Source organism: Musca domestica, unplaced genomic scaffold, assembly GCF_030504385.1.
Source record: "Musca domestica strain aabys unplaced genomic scaffold, Musca_domestica.polishedcontigs.V.1.1 118, whole genome shotgun sequence".
Classification (NCBI taxonomy): domain Eukaryota; kingdom Metazoa; phylum Arthropoda; class Insecta; order Diptera; family Muscidae; genus Musca; species Musca domestica.
The window spans coordinates 1,662,333-1,680,435 of NW_026712149.1; the positions used below are offsets into that span (position 1 = coordinate 1,662,333).

The 18,103-nt window shown below is 35.0% G+C and overlaps 1 non-coding gene across 1 annotated transcript; it reads right to left on the reverse strand.

The window, feature by feature from the left end:
• Positions 1 to 14,359: 14,359 nt before the first annotated feature.
• On the reverse strand, positions 14,360 to 14,433 carry TRNAN-GUU (transfer RNA asparagine (anticodon GUU)). Its single transcript has one exon. It is a non-coding gene; the product is annotated as a tRNA-Asn (tRNA).
• Positions 14,434 to 18,103: the final 3,670 nt, after the last annotated feature.

The following is an 18,103-nucleotide window of genomic DNA, read 5'->3' on the forward strand; positions in this document are numbered from 1 at the left end:
TATTTTTCACCGATTTGAGGTTTATTGTGCACCAGATAGTTCATATCAGTCCAAATGGAGTGCATTTTTGTAATACTACCAACCGAATTCAGTCTAGAAGAAAGTATTTTAAATTTGATGATCTCTTAAATTTGTCCTCCACAGCCGTAATTTACACTCAATAGCAACGTTTATATATCAAAAACAGCTAAGAAATACCTTTGCCCAATTTTATCTAGATAGGTTCAGGTTTTGTATTTAAATCACACACACACACACCACAAAAACGATATTTGGTGCCAGCTATTAGATGTAGCATAGAAATAACTCTCTAGATTTTATAGAGATCGATTCGGATTCGGATATAGCTCCCATACATATCTTCAACCGATTTCACGTTTATTGTGCCTAAATAGTTTAATGTTAGCTTATATTTAGATGAATAGCGGTTCTGATTCATCGATTCAGAGGAGGATATACATCCCATATAATTCACATAAATTCTCCATAAAAACGCTTTTTTGTTACAGGTAGCCCTACAAAATATGCAAACGGGTGTAGGCTATCCGACTTTTGGTCTTTCTTTACTGGCTAATATATATGAATTCCTCTGGTTTAGGTAATCCAATTCTTCTTCTGTCTAAAACTATTTCAATGTCTCCATATATAACCCCTAGAAACCAACAGTGACATCAGTATCAAATTTCGGGATTCCAGTTCTATCTCTTCGCCCAATATCAATATTAGTAACATTAAGTACGCATATCCACAATAATCTAAATCTTTCCATCCTGGACACCAACAATGATCCAAAATAAGTACCTTTTAGTACTTTTCGAAGAATTAGAGCACAGATTTCAAAACCACCAGCATATCTCAAACACAGATACCAAGAGAGACCTCAATACCAAATTTGAGGATTCCAGTACTATCCCAAAAACCAAATTTTATAATATTTAGTACTTTTTGAACGTATCTCCAAAAACGATCTCCATATCTCAATCTATGATAACAACAGGGACCTAAATATCAAATTTCAGGATTTCAGCTCTTTACTTTCCCCATTACCAAATTTAGTACTATTCAGTACAGTTATAGTATGCATTTCCAATACCATCTTCATATCTTAACCACAGACACTTAGAGTGACATCTATATCAAATTTTCGGATTTCAGCTCTATTCCTTCACCAAATACCAAATATGGTACCATTCAATACTTTTTGATCAATTGTAGTACGAATTTACTAAATCACCATCTGGTACCAACATAGACCTCAAAATCAAATTTCGGGATTCCAGCTATATCCCTTCATCCAGTACCAAATATAATACCATTTAGTACTTTTCGTACAATTATAGTACGCATTTCCAAATATATGAATCTTACTTTACAACCTGGATTTTCGTACCAAATTGCAAGTTTTTGGCTCTACCCAATCTAAATGGTACCATTTTAGAAGTTTAGCACCGTTTTAGAACTTTTCGTAACCTTAAAGTTCGATTTCCCAAAAACCCTTTGGTACATCTATCTTGTACTCCATCAGGGACTCTCATTCAGAATCAATCTAGTTCATTTTGTTTGAGCATTTTTATACCCTCCACCATAGTATGGAGGGTATATTAAGTTTGCCATTCCCTTTGTAACACCTTGAAATATACATTTTAGACCCCACAAAGTATATATATTCTTGATTAGCATAAAATTCTATGTCGAATTATCAATGTCCGTCGGTCTATCCGTCTGTGGAAATCACTCTAGCTTCCGAACGAAATGAAGTAGGTTGATAAAATTTTACTCAAATGTGTATTATGCCTGCAGGACTTTTATTATTCTGATGAATTTAACGACATTATTTACCGGAATAGTTTCAAATTTCGCATTTGAAGTTCGTAATGGATACTACAGCCTACGACAAAAAATTGTCTGTGCAAGTTCACGTTTTACAACTCCCATGGTTCCTCACTGTATTCGAAATTTTGATGATTTTAGCTACATTATAAACAGATTTTTTGTTTAGTTTCGCATTAGAATATTGCAATAGATTGTGCCTATGCAGGTCCACGTCGTCGTACAGACCCTAATATACGGCTACATTCGTTATTTATATACCCACGTTCGTCTGTGTGTCTGTCCGTCTGTCTGTCTGTTGTAATCACGCTATCTTTCGAACAAATTGAGATAGAAGGCTAAAATTTTGCACACATGTATATTTTGCCAGTAGGCAGGTTAAGTTCGTAAATGGGCCATGTAGGTGCAATTTATCATATAGCCCCCATATAACGGTACCTCCCAATATTCGGTATTTTGATGATTTTAGCGACATTATTCACCGGAATTGTTTCAAATTTGGTATTTAAAGTTCGTAATGGATACTACAGCCTAAGACAGAAAATAGTCTGTGTAGGTCCACGTCTTCGTATAGCCCCTATATAACGGTACCCCCCGATATTCGGTATTTTGATGATTTTAGCGACATTATTCACGGGAATTTGGTATTTGAAGTTCGTTATAGGAACTACAGTCTGTGACAGAAAATTGTCTGTGCGTGTCCAGGTCTTCGTATAGCCCCCATATAACGGTACCTCCCTATATTCGGTATTTTGATGATTTTAGCGACATTATTCACCGGAATTGTTTCAAATTTGGTATTTGAAGTTCGTAATGAATACTACAGTCTAAGATAGAAAATTATCTGTGCAAGTCCATGTCTTCGTATAGCGCCCATATAACGGTACCTCCCTATATTCGGTATTTTGATGATTTTAACGACATTATTCACCGGAATTGTTTCAAAATTGGTATTTAAAGTTCGTTATGGGAACTACAGTCTGTGACAGAAAATTGTCTGTGCGGGTCCAGGTCTACGTATAGGCCCCATATATCAGTACCTCCCTATATTCGGTATTTTGACGATTTTAGGTACAATACCCACCGAAATTGTTTGAGATGTGGTATTTGAAGTTCGTAATGGATGCTATAGCCTGTGACAGAAAATTGTCTATGCTGGTGCAGGTCTTCGCACAGCTCCAATTTAACGGCACCTCCTTATATACCATATTTTGATGATTTTAGCTACATTATTCACCGTTTATTTCAAGTTTCGAATTTGAATATGGTAATGGCTTATGACAAACGATGCTTATGTATGTCCACGTCGTATGGACCCCAATATAACGGCTATATTCGTTATTTTTAAGATTTTAACAGAATTTTTAACGGATTTTATTATTTGAAAATTTCCCAATTCGTTGCAAGTGGTGGAGGGTATTAAAAGTTCGGCCCGGCCGAACTTACTGCTTTTTAACTTGTTCGTACTCTCTTAGTATGTTTTCAAAAACGCTTATCACGCGCCTACGCGCCAAGACTGAACATCGTGTAAAATTTCAATATTGTAATTTAGGGTCAGTCTATGGCCATGGGTAGAATTGCAAAATATTTGTAATATTGTAGGGCATCATACGTCCATTCCGTTTTGATTAATATGGTCGTAATTTCTAGGTGTCAAATGTCAGCAGCTGTTACTTTAAATATGTGAGCTTCCGAAATACCAGCTAATATATAAAATGCCACCTTTTTTTTGAAACCCCTTCATTGTTGACATATATTGGCGTTGTCGGCCGAACCAGGTATCAGCTGGACTTGCTTTTCATCATTATAATTGGACCATGACACCAAATAACACCATAATTTCCCATTTTTTTGTATCATTTGGCAAATATTCGGGATGTCATTGTAACAGGTTTTAGGTGAAATTGATATATGAGCATCGAAAATATAAATTTGTAGTCGGACAAATACCATTAGGCAGTGAAGAGCACCAGTGTAAACTTAGTAGCCCTTTGCTATTTTTACTTATTTTCTGTTACCGCCCTTTAAAAGTGTCCCATAGAAAATATAATTTTTTTCGCAGATTTTCTCCAAACTTCATTAATATTCATGAAAACGTAAAGGAAAAAAAAAGATAAATAAAATTATAACATTTGATGTAAATTTGGGCTAAACTTGTTGGTTGAGATGGGAACATGATGCGGAAGTTTATAAATCATTTTGATTAATTGTTGCCATCAAAAAATATACAGTATTATGTATATGTGTGTGTTTATGTATCTTTATTTTTACACTGGCTGTAGTTGCCATTGTGTTGTCTAACAATGACATAAAATACATATTTGACATTTATTGTTTTCTCGGGCGGGAAGAGTTCACATCCCTGTTTCCTTTTTGGGAATTATCGTCAATGTCATCGTCACATGTCGCTTTTTATTTCAAACATTTGTCTATTTGCCATTATATTATCAGCTGTTTTATTGTGACTTTTTATTGTCAAGATTGATGTAGATAGTTGGCGTGGCGTGTTCGCGTTCGTGTTAGTGCGTAATTTTATTATCATGAATGAAAATTGTCTGCCCAATCGACATAACTAATGAAGTGTAGTTCCATAAAATGACGGAAATAAATTAAGGAATTCGATGACGATTTCATAAAAAAAGTAAAACATTCCCTATAAATGTTTTCCGGTTGTAAAAATTGCTAGGAACATTTTAAGTGGCTGATGCAATAAACATAGGGATTGATTACAATGCTCAAGAATTTTTATTTGTAAGAGAGTTGGGTGATAAAGTATTGATTGGTTAACGTTTCGATTGGGAATATTTAAAAATTTTAATTAATATGGTGACGATGATAAGCTAAAAAGGAACTTCTCAAAAAAAAAAAAAAAAAAAAAAAAAAAAATAAAATAAATAAATAAATAAATAAATAAATAAATCAATAACTAAAATAAATAAAATAACTAAAATAACAAAAACAAGTAAAAAAGCTGTAAGTTCGGCCGGGCCGAACTTTTAATACCCTCCACCATTTGGTACAAATTTGGCAATTTCCAAAAAAAATAAAATAAATAAATAAATAAAATAAAAAAAATCCTTTAAAAATTCTGTTAAAATCTTAAAAATACCGAATGTCTATACGACGACGTATACATGCATACGCAACTTTTGTCATAAGTTATTACAACATTTAAATGCGAAACATGAAGAAAAATTTGTTTATAATGTAGCTAAAATCATCAAAATACCGAATATAGGGGGTACCGTTATATGGGGGCTATACAAAGACGTGGACCTGCACAGACAATTTTCTGGCATGGGCTGAAGTATCCATTACGAACTTCAAATGCGAAATTTAAAACAATCCCGGTAAATAATGTCGCTAAAATCATCAAAATACCGAATATCGGGGGGTACGGTATATGGGGCCTATACGAAGACGTGGACCTACATGGTCCATTTTCTGTTTTCTGCTGCAGTATCTATTACGAACTTCAAATACCAAATTTGGAACGGTTCCGTTAAATAATGTCGCTAAAATCATCAAAATACCGAATATCGGGGGGTACGGTATATGGGGGCTAAACGAAGACGTGGACCTACATGGCCCATTTTCTGTTTTCTGCTGCAGTATCTATTACGAACTTCAAATACCAAATTTGGAACGGTTCCGTTAAATAATGTCGCTAAAATCATCAAAATACCGAATATCGGGGGGTACCGTTATATGGGGGCTATACGAAGACGTGAACCTGCACAGATAATTTTCTGTCTTAGGCTGTAGTATCCATTACGAACTTCAAATGCCAAATTTGAAACAATTCCGGTGAATAATGTCGCTAAAATCATCAAAATACCGAACATCGAGAGGTACCGTTATATGGGGGCTATATGAAAACTTGGACCTACATGGCCCATTTACTAACTTAACCTGCCTACTGGAAAAATATACATGTGTGCAAAATTTTAGCCTTCTATCTCAATTTGTTCGAAAGATAGCGTGATTACAACAGACAGACAGACAGACAGACAGACAGACAGACGGACAGACAGACAGACAGACACACAGACAGACAGACGGACATGGCTAAATCGTCTTAGAATTTTACGCTGATCAAGAATATATATACTTTGTTGGGTCTGACGTGAGTATTTCGAGGAGTTACAAACGGAATGACAAAATTAATATACCCTCCATAGTATGGTGGAGGGTATAAAAATGATTTTGCGACAATTTGATAAATTATAGCTGTATTTGCAATACCAAACATGCTAGTTGTTATGCAATTTTGAAAACACTGAGCTTCACAGTGTGATAGATACATTTACTACACTGTACAACAAAAATATTTACAAAATATTCTAACAGACTATGAAAGTAGATCAAACAAGTAAAAAAGTTGTAAGTTCGGCCGAGTCGAACTTTGAATACCCTCCACCATTTAGTACAAATTTGGCAATTTAAAAAAATTAAATCCATTAAAAATTCTGTTAAAATCTTAAATAATACCGAATGTAGCCGTATATTAGGGTCTATACGACGACGTGGACCATCATAGGCAACTTTTGTCATAAGCTATTATAATATTCAAATGCTTAAATTGAAAAAAAAAAAAAGCAGCAAATACCCTCCACCATTTGGTACAAATCTGACAATTTGCAAAAAAAAAAAAAAAAAAAAAAATAATAAAATAAAATCCGTTAAAAATTCTGTTAAAATCTTAAAAATACCGAATGACTATACGACGACGTGGACCTGCATAGGCAACTATTGTCATAAGTTATTACAATATTTAAAAGCGAAACTTGAAGAAAAAACTGTTTATAATGTAGCTAAAATCATCCAAATACCGAATATAGGGGGTACCGTTATATGGGGGCTATACGAAGACGTGAACCTCCACAGACAATTTTCTGGCATGGGCGGAAGTATCCATTACGAACTTCACATGCGAATTTTGAAACAATCCCGGTAAATAATGTCGCTAAAATCATCAAAATACCGAATATCGGCGGGTACGGTATATGGGGGCTATACGAAGACGTGGACCTACATGGCCCATTTTATGTTTTATGCTGCAGTATCTATTACGAACTTCAAATACCAAATTTGGAAAGATTCCGTTAAATAATGTCGCTAAAATCATCAAAATACCGAATATCGGCGGGTATGGTATATGGGGGCTATACGAAGACGTGGACCTACACAGATTATTTTCTGTCTTAGGCTGTAGTATCCATTAGAAACTTCAAATGCCAAATTTGAAACAATTCCGGTGAATAATGTCGCTAAAATCAAAAATACCGAATATCGGGAGGTACCGTCTATGGGGGCTATATGATAACTTGGACCTACATGGCCCATTTACGAACTTAACCTGCCTACTGGCAAAATATACATGTGTGCAAAATTTTAGCCTTCTATCTTAATTTGTTCGAAAGATAGTAGACAGACAGACGGACAAGGCTAAATCGTCTTAGAATTTTACGCTGATCAAGAATATATATACTTTGTTGGGTCTGACATGAGTATTTCGAGGAGTTACAAACGGAATGACAAAATTAATATACCCTCCATAGTATGGTGGAGGGTATACAAATCTATCCAATTTGGGATGATATTGTGACCAATAATCGTTAAATCTGATCGAGATGTATATCGCAGCTAAATAAATCTGAATCGATCTCAAAAAAAAAAAAAAAAAAAAAAAAACTTGGCAGAAGTATTCTCGAGCTGTATCTGATGTCCGATATCAAATATCAATTTTGTGGAGTGCATATTACGCATGTGAGGAACTTCAACATCAAATCGGATAAAACGTACATATGAGAGCTATAACTATATATGAACAGATTTTCATCAAATTTGTGTTACCTGTTTCTAGGATGAATTCAGTCGGAATTGTTAAAATTCAGTCTATTTAGGCTGTTATTAGCTATTTGGTGCACAATAAACCAAAAATCCAAATCTGATCCGATCTCGATCCAATTTGACCAAGATATGTTTGAGCTCCATAAGTTATCTGGTATCAAATATCATTGTTGTAGATTGCATATTACGAATGTGAGGGAATTAAACGTCAAATCTGATGAAACAAATATGGGAGCTATTGCTATATCTGAACCGATTTTCATTAAATTTAATATACGTGCTTCAAGACTGAATTCGGTTAGACGTCCCAAAATTCAGGCCATTTTAGACTGATGTTGTCCTTTTTGTGTACAATTAACCCGAAATCGGTTGAAAAAGTATATGGGGTAAAGTAGTATTTTGTTATTGCAAAATAGTCTTACTTAATTCCATTATTGGAACAGATGAAACCTAGGTATTCACTGCCTTACCCCCTGATAAACATTACCATCCTTCTCCACTAATAAACAAACTTTGTTTTTATAAAAACAACAAAAGCGAGATTAAACCTGACTATTTCGCAATAAAAAAATGGGAGTTATATCTAAATATGAACCGATTCTCACTAATTTTAAAAGGGTTATTGCTTTGGCCAAACAAATATTTTTTGGAAAATCTCAACTCAAACGTATAATAAATGCGAACTGCATTTTGTTCACAAAAATACTTGGATGGATGGACGGACAGACGCACTGATATGCATAAATCGTGAAAGAAAGTGATTCTATGAAGATCCTCAAAAGTAACTACGGGTCTATCTCGCTTCCATCTCTATGATACAAATAAATGCACATAGACATAATACACTCACTACTATGTGGTGTAGGGTATAAAAAGAGAATTATTTATATGGCAGATATAAACAAGGTGATTATTTTTATACCCTCCACCAAAAAAGGTATGGAGGGTATATTAAGTTCGCCATTCCGTTTGTAACTCATCGAAATAATCATTTTAGACCCAACAAAGTATATATATTCTTGATAAGCGTAAAATTCTAAGACGATTTAGCCCTGTCCGTCTGTCCGTCTGTTGTAATCACGCTACAGTCTAAACGAATTAAGATAGGAAGCTAAAATTTTGCACAGATTTCTCTTTTGTCTGCAGGCAGGTTCGAAGTTCGAAGATGGGCTATATCGGTCCACGATATCAATATAACGGAACCCCATATAACGGAACCCCCTATATTCGGTATTTTGATGATGTTAGCCACATTTTTCAATGGAATTGTCTGAAAATCCACACAAGTAGTTCCTTGCGAGTAATTTACCCCCTGAGAGAGAATTTTCTATACAGGTCCACGATGTCGTACATCCCCCATATAACGGTAACCCCCGAAATTCGGTATTTTGATGATTTTACCCACATTTTTCAACGGAATTGTCTGAAAATCCACACAAGGAGTACCTTGTGGGTACTTTATACCTCGGCAGAGAATTATCTATATAGGTCCACAATATCGTATAGCCCCCATATAACGGTACTCCCCGATATTCGGTATTTTGATGATTTTACCCACATTTTTCAACGGAATTGTCTGAAAATCCACACAAGAAGTTCTTTGTGGGTACTTTATACCTAGGCAGAGAATTATCTATATAGGTCCACAATATCGTATAGCCCCCATGTAACGGTACCCCCGATATTCGGTATTTTGATGACTTTACCTACATTTTTCAACGGAATTGTCTGAAAATCCACACAAGGAGTTCCTTGTGGGTACTTTATACCTTGGCAGAGAATTGTTCATACAGGTCCACTATAACGGTACCCCCACGGTATTCGGTATTTTGATGATTTTTGCCACGTTTTTCAATGGAATTGTCTGAAATTCAACAAAAGGAGTCCCTTGTGGGCATTTTACCTCCTCAAAAAGAATTGTCTATATAGGTCCACGATATCGTATATCCCCCATATAACGGTACCCCCCGATATTCGGTATTTTGATGATTTTACCCACATTTTTCAACGGAATAGTCTGAAAATCCACACAAGGAGTTCCTGGTGGGTACTTTATACCTCGGCAGAGAATCATCTATATAGGTCCACAATATTGTATAGCCCCCATATAACGGTACTCCCCTATATTCGGTATTTTGATGCCACTTTTTCCAGTGGAATTATCTGAAAATCCATACAAGGAGTTCCTTGTGAGTACTTTTCACGCAGACATAGATTTGTCTTTATAGGTCCACAATATCGTATATCCCCCCATATATCGGCACCTTCCTATATTAGATATTTTAAAGATTTTAAAAGAATTTTTATTGGATTTAATTTTTTTGAAAATTTTCTAATTCGTTCCAAATGGTGGAGGGTATTCAAAGTTCGGCCCGGCCGAACTTACTGCTTTTTTACTTGTTAACCGTCAGCTAGTCTCAAAATAGTATATTATCTTAACCAAATACCAAATTTACTAACATTTAGTACGCATACCACAACAACCTAAATCTCTCCATTCTAGACACCAACAATGATAACACATTAGTACCACCTAGTACTTTTCGAACAGTTATAGTACGCATTTGCAAAAACACCACCAGATCACAACACCATATACCAACAGGGACCTACATTTCCAAAGCACCGCCATATGTGCAGGCTATACATGAACAGCGGCCCTAATAACAAATTTCAGATTTCAAGCACAATCTGTTCACCCAATATCAAATTGTACCAAATATAGTACTATTTAGTACTTTTCGTACACCTGTTGTACCAAATCAATAACAATAACAATGCAACGACTAATAGGAACCCCAAAACAACATTTCAGTATCATCCGTTCGACCTAAATCAGACTGTTGCAAATTTAGTACTGTAGTACAGCTCGCACACTTAGTACATATTTCAAAACCTACCTTATATATCACTTACTTACTTTTCAATCTTGATTCTCATTCAAATTTAAGTTTTAAGGTCTATCGCTTCAAATAATACCAAATTGTACCGTTCTAGAAGTTTAGTACTATTTTTGAATTTTTCGTAACCCTTAAGTTTGAATTTTCAAAAATCCTGATACATCCATCCTGCACTCCATCAATGACTCTCATTGGAAATTTCAGAATTCTAGCTCACTTCACTTGTCCTACACAAATTTGGGTTACTTTGGGATGTAAAGATTCAAAACGCCAATACACGTGTCTACTACCTTTGGCTCTACTTTCATAATCTGCTGGATTTTCAATATAATTATTGAAAACAAGTAAGCAAAGGCTATAGTAGTGCGGGGTAGACTATGTGATACCCTACAACACTACAATATGTGAGAAGCCCCCTCATGTCCAAATCCATTTTGGAAGATTTCGCGTTTGAAATTATGTCACGGAGCACTGCCCAGATATTACCCTTAGCATTTTGACCAGGGACATTTTCCCAATATTTATGCACTCCGTCGTGCTGTTAGTTTTTGTGGTCCATTTTACGGCTAAATATAATCCAATGGGCATCCAAAATGTCAGAATTCTTCCCTTTGCTTAACTATCTTCCCAGGCGTGTCGATTGGCTTCAATTGTGTGATCAGGATTTTTTTTATTTAGACTCATCTATATGATTTGCTTGTCTACGATATTTGGCTATATTCGTCAACAAAATCAGCATAAAAAAGCTTATTGTGTATTTCGGATATCGCCTGTAAATAATTTTGGTATTTTTTTACACAAAAATAGTAGTCCATTCTACCCGCTGTCTTAAATTCTAACTTCATGCAAGATTTCGTGTCCTTTGGTTTCTATTTGTGACCTTTATAACGGATGCAAAATCAGGAACATTTTGAGTTGCTGGTCCATTTCAACCCCTAAATAAATTGCGGACATCTTTGAAAACAATAGACTTAGCCCTTCCTTTGTCAAAAATTTCGTGAGGATCGAACGATAATTGCAATCTGTATGTAAATAATCTGTACGTAAAATCTGTATGTAAAATAAACCAACCTGTGTTGGAAAGTGCAAAAATATTACAAAATATACACTTCAATATTATAAGTCAAATTGAAAAAATCGCATGCGATAAAAAATATGAAAAAATAAAAAATATCACAAAATACTACAGAATCTATATTAACATCATTATTGGCATCTTTTTATGTGATTTTTTTTGTAGATTTTTTACTTTTATGCCAAAAGGGCATTCTAAATTTACAAAATTTGTCGCAATCGGTCCAGCCATTCTGGAGATATAAGCATTCTAGCTAACATCCCCTTCCTTTGTATACATACATTGTATATATTTCGCTATATATATCCGATACTATTACTATCGGCATCTACGTAACGGTCAGAATTGACCTGTTCGCCTATTTGTGATTTCGCCGGGATTAAAAATATTCGCGGTTTAATATAAAATTTGTCTTTTATTAAACAGAAATGTTATTGTCTATTTCACCCACTAAATATTACCCGATGACCAAAATTGGAAGGCTTCTGCCCAGCCCTAAGCTCTAGCCCCATGCTGACTTTCGCTTTAATTGGTCTATAATTGTGACCTGTAGAGCAACTGCAAATCAGGAAATTTTTTCAGTTTTTGTCCATTTCAACCCCTAAATATTATGCGATCATCTCCAAAAGAAATAGGGTTCTATTCTGACCTTAACCATAATTGCGACCTGTAGAGTGATTACAAATTAACATGGACAGACGGACGGACGGACATACATAGCTATATCGACTCAGCTCGGCGAGGTAGGAAGATCCATATATACTTTCCTATGTGGGAAATCAATATTTCGAGGTGTTACATAAATTCTGGCCCAATCAAACTTATAATACCCCCAACACAAAGTGTTGTAGGGTATAAAAATTCCATTTTGTCGCAAAGTATTATGTGTACCTTATGGGTTACAGACAAAATAAAATAATTATAAAATATTTTGCTATTCCCTTCTGTAGAATGTAGTAAATTAATATTTATGTATTGTCAAATATGTAGCAACATAATTTTTGTCCGTCAATAAACCGGACATGTATTTTCTAATGGCCTTCTGATGTTCGATTGCATGTCCACACACATGTATGTATGAATGCGTCTAGTTGTGTTCATTTCCCCCTGATAATGGCACACACACATACACACACACACACATCAAATTTACAAATCCAATTGACATTCCATGGAAATACCCTTTCAACATCCGCCTGGTTTCCTCGATGCATGTCAGTCGTCGTATCAATGAAATCAATGAGTCGTCGTATCAAATTCGTTTGTCACATTGTCAATGCATGCAAATGAGTGAATAAATAAATTAAATTAATGTTGCGACAGAAGAACGCTTAAAAGATAATCAACGATTCAATCGTTTAATGAGCAATTAAAAGCATAAAACTTTTATGGGGGTAAAACGCACAGAACTGACGATAAATTCAGTTTTAACTTTAGACTTGTTTTGTTTGACACTTCGTGTAGTGGCGGCGTTAAATAATTAATATGTTCAGTGATTGGCGGCGATTAACAGTGCTCTTTTGCAGTTGTTATTTTTTAAATACAACTATTTAGTTATACATCATGGCAAAATACCTGTAATTGAATGGGTACTATCAGATCGGGAACAGCATGGGTAGTTGGTACGGGTGATGAAGGAAACCAAATTGTGGGCTGGAGATTAAGGCACCTTTATTCGAGGTACGATATTCGATAGTTGGAAGAGAAGTTATCGGTGAACAGCATACATTTGTTACCCATCAGAGTTACCAATTTCAAGGTCATGGGGGTAAAAAAATGCTGAGGATCTGAATGGTCAGCTAGAATCGGCCTCGGTTGGGCTCAAACCACTAACCTTTCGGTTACCAGCCGAACGCGCTAGCCAATTGCGCCACGGAGGCAAGAAAACTGTACAAATACATCAGAAATTAAAAATAAATTTTAGGATATTTAGATCCAGAAAAAAAAAATATTTTTTTTTTCAACTCTGATAAGACTTCGCACTGATGCGACTGACAGATGGGGAGCCTCTGACTCTGATGACGGGTTTTGATGTTGGTGTGTACTGTAGAAGAAATCTACCCAATTTTGGCTGATATTATATATATGGCGAACAATACCCTTATAATCGGATGAAGATGTATATCGAAGGTATATAAAAATCTGAACCGATCTCGATAAAATTTGACAGAGGTATTTTCGAGCTGTATCTGATGACGGGTTTTGATGTTGGTGTGTACTGTAGAAGAAATCTACCCAATTTTGGCTGATATTATATATATGGCGAACAAAACCCTTAGAATCGGATGAAGATGTATATCGAAGGTATATAAATAAATAAACTAACTAAATGAAATAAGAAAACGGTTATGGTAGTAAAAAGATTACGTTTAATGCCGTATTACATTAAAATGTGACGTAGTTTGTGTAGATTGTTAAAATATCGTCATTTCTGAGGCAAAAATCAGCATTCCCCATTTATTTAGTGAAAATCGTCAAAATGGCGATAAATTGGCAAAATTGACAACCTTCTGCTCCCACTCAAAAACAAGGAAAATATGCTCACTCATAATCGAGCGAAATCGAAAAAAATTGTTTGCCCGATTTATTTTCGCTCTTAGGTGCTCACTTTTTGAATGTCTAGTTTGAATTGACGATGATGGAAGAGGGGAAATCATTCGGAAAACACACTTCTCTTTTATTCAAATATAAAAAAATTGACCGCCCCCGGGTGGGCTCGAACCACCAACCTTTCGGTTAACAGCCGAACGCGCTATCCAATTGCGCCACGGAGGCAACTTGACCACTATGTCATTATATCTGAATTTGAAAATAAATATTGGAAAATGGGTATTTCTTCTATATCTATAAAAGAGGGAAATGTTTGTATGTTTGTTTGTTTGTTTGTTTGTAATTTATGGACTCGAAAACCGCTGAATAGATTTTCCTGAAAATTTCCATATATACTGCAACATCGCCTGAAAGTAACATAGGCTATATACATTTTTGAATTTCCACTTGGAACTGGAGATATAGCATCAGAATCGGAGGTACCTCCCAAAAATTTAGATTTTATATGCACATATCTATTGATTGGTTGAAGATACAGTCTCCAAATTTGGAATACGTAACGGAATTTGGAACAAAAATAAGTTTGCCAAATTATATTGTAATCGGTTCAGATTTGGATATAGCTCCCATATATATTTTCGACCGATTTCGTTCATTTGATGCCTCAAACACAATATGAATGTTCGATTCCAATGAAATTTGAAATGTGTGACGGGATTTAATCCGAAAATAAATTTGTCAAATTATATTGAAATCGGTTCAGATTTGGATATAGCTCCCATATATATTTTCGACCGATTTCGTTCATTTGATGCCTCAAACACAATATGAATGTTTGATTCCAATGAAATTTGGAATGTGTGACGGGATTTAATCCGAAAATAAATTTGTCAAATTATATTGAAATTGGTTCAGATTTGGATATAGCTCCCATATATATTTTCGGCCGATTTCAAGCATTTGATGCACCAAACACGCTATGTATCCCCAATTTCAATGAAATTTGAAAAGTGTGATAGATTTTATCTAAAAAATTGATTTCCCAAATTATATTGAAATCGGTTCAGATTTGGATATAGCTCCCATATACATTTTCGGCCGATTCCATGTATTTGGTGGACCAAACACGATATGTATTTCCAATTGTAATAAAATTTAAAATAAGTAACGGAATTGGGAGCCAAAATGAATTTGTCAAATTAAATTGAAATCGGTTCAGATTTGGATATAGCTCCCATATATATTTTCGACCGATTTCATGTATTTGATGCACCAAACACGCTATGTATCTCTAATTTCAATGAAATTTGGAATGTGTAGCGGAAATTAAAACAAATATACATTTGTCAAATTATATTAAAATCGCTTCAGATTTGGATATAGCTCTCATATATATATTTCGACCGATTTCATGTATTTTATGCACCATACACGATATGTATGTTCGATACCAAAGAAATTTGGAATATGTAACGGGATTTTGATTAGAAAATAAATTAGTCAAATTATATTAAAATCGGTTCAGATTTGGATATAGCTCCCATATATATTTTCCGCCGATTTCACATATTTGATGCACAAAACACGATACGTATTTCCGATTCCAACGAAATTCGGCATGAGTGGCTAAATTTGGTACAAAAATATATTTCACAAATTATATTCAAATACGCTCAGATGTGATTATAGCTCCCAAATATATACTCAGCCGATTTCACATATTTGATGCACCCAAAGCGAGAGAGACAAAATCTGGCACCAGCAAAAATTGCCAAATTATATTGAAATCAGTTGAGGTTTGGATATAGCTAACATATATATTTCGGCCGATTTCATACATATTATGCACCAAACACGATATATATGACCGATTCCAATGAAATTCAGAATATGTGGTGGAATTTGGTTATAATAATAAATGTGATAAATTAATTGGAAATTAGTTAAGATTTGGATATAGCTCCCATATATATATTCTCGGCCGATTTCACATATTTGACGCACCAATTTCAATGAATTATGAAAGGTGTGGCGGAGTTTTGTGTAAAAGTAATTTTTTTAAAATTATATTTAAATCGGATCAGATTGCGATATGATTTTAATAAGAACCATTAACCCACAACGCCTTAGGCTAACACTAAAAAACAACACAACAATTTATTTGAAATACGCTTATTACGGCGAAGTATGTTGCTATCTCGAATCCACTAATTGCGATAGAAAAACCACTCAACTTCAAAAAATTGCAGTTTCCTGCACGCTTGGTATTTGCTATGAAATAAATAAATCCAAAGGACAAACCCTTCGTGTATGCATGTCATGTTACTGATTTTGTAATGATTTTGTTTATTAACGCATTAAATTAGTGCAATATTTTTTTTTTAAATCTTTAAATTTGTTTTTCTTTATCCAACATATATTCGTAAATAAAATTTTGAATGCATATAAAATCAAAAGGGGTAGCGAAGCGCACCGGGTTCAGCTAGTTAAATATAAAAGTCGATGGCAACTCCTCACATACGAGAGCACAGTTCGGCTGTATAAATCTGTCATTTTTCGTGGCCATGGGCCAAATTTATACATGTAACTCACTGTACTAAAGACTTAATATATAGCTACTCACTTCAACAAATGTCTTTAGTCTAATCAACAACACCAATAGATATCTATAGGTTTGTTGTTGTCTGTCATGTGTCAGGCCTTCTTATACCTTAAGCCATATTGTTGCAGAGGGTAAATATCATTTGATGCGGACAAAATGCGATTCATCGAAATAACGGTTTTAGTCCCAGATCTCTTTCAACGAAATCCGTTTCAGGACATTTGAGGTCGATATAGCAGTTTCCCCCCTTTTAGGTCTTGCAAACTAGTGCGCACGATTACCACATCGGTATAACGAAATATTTTTATACCCTCAGTCATATGGTTACGGCCAAAATCTGCTTCATCGCAAAAAAGGTTTTAGACCGTTGGTCCCTTTGTACCAAATTCGTTTCTGGACATTTGGAGAGGTGTTTGTTGTCCGTCCGCCCATCTGTCTATCTGGTTGGTGCGCACGATAACACTCGACGGAGTATCTAATTCGATCCAAACTTGATACATCGCAATATTTTTGTGAAATTTTAATCGACTTCGGAGATAGACTTTAACGGTCCACTCCTTCTGGTACCTCTGCTCCCATTAAAGGTCAACATTTTCACAGAAAATATTTTGCCGTGTAGAACAAGAAGGGATTGAGCAATTTTTTGCAAACTTGCTTTGCAAATACCAATATTTGTATCCGTGCTGTCGGGGGGGCGAAAATGGACAATATTAGGCCAATCCATCAAGTACCCCCCACACAGAAGGGTCAACATTTTAAAAAGTTATAACTCTTATAGAATGTGAAATAAAAGCACAAAGTTCTCAAAACCCAATGTTACATCCAGCCCAATATTTAGTGTGATGATGGGATATATCGGACCACTCCTTCTGGGTCAACATTTTAAAAAATTATAACTCTTATAGAATGTTAAATAAAAGCACAAAGTTCTCAAATCCCAATGTTACATCCAGCCCAACATTTAGTGTGATGATGGGATATATCCTTCTGGTACGGGTTAAATTTTTGAATAACAAAACGTTCATAAAATTCGAAATAAGCTTACGATTCTCTTAAAATTTCACACATTCCAATATTTTTATTAGCGGAAGGATATAAAATTACTCCTTCAGGTATCTCCCCCAAAACGGATCAACATTTTGAATATCCATGAAGCTCATGAAAAGCGAAATGAAAATCCAATTATTTTCAATCTTGGCACATTCCAATATTTTCAGACAATTCCATTGAAAAATGTGGCTACAATCATCAAAATACCGCATATCGGGAGGTACCTTTATATGGAGGATATAC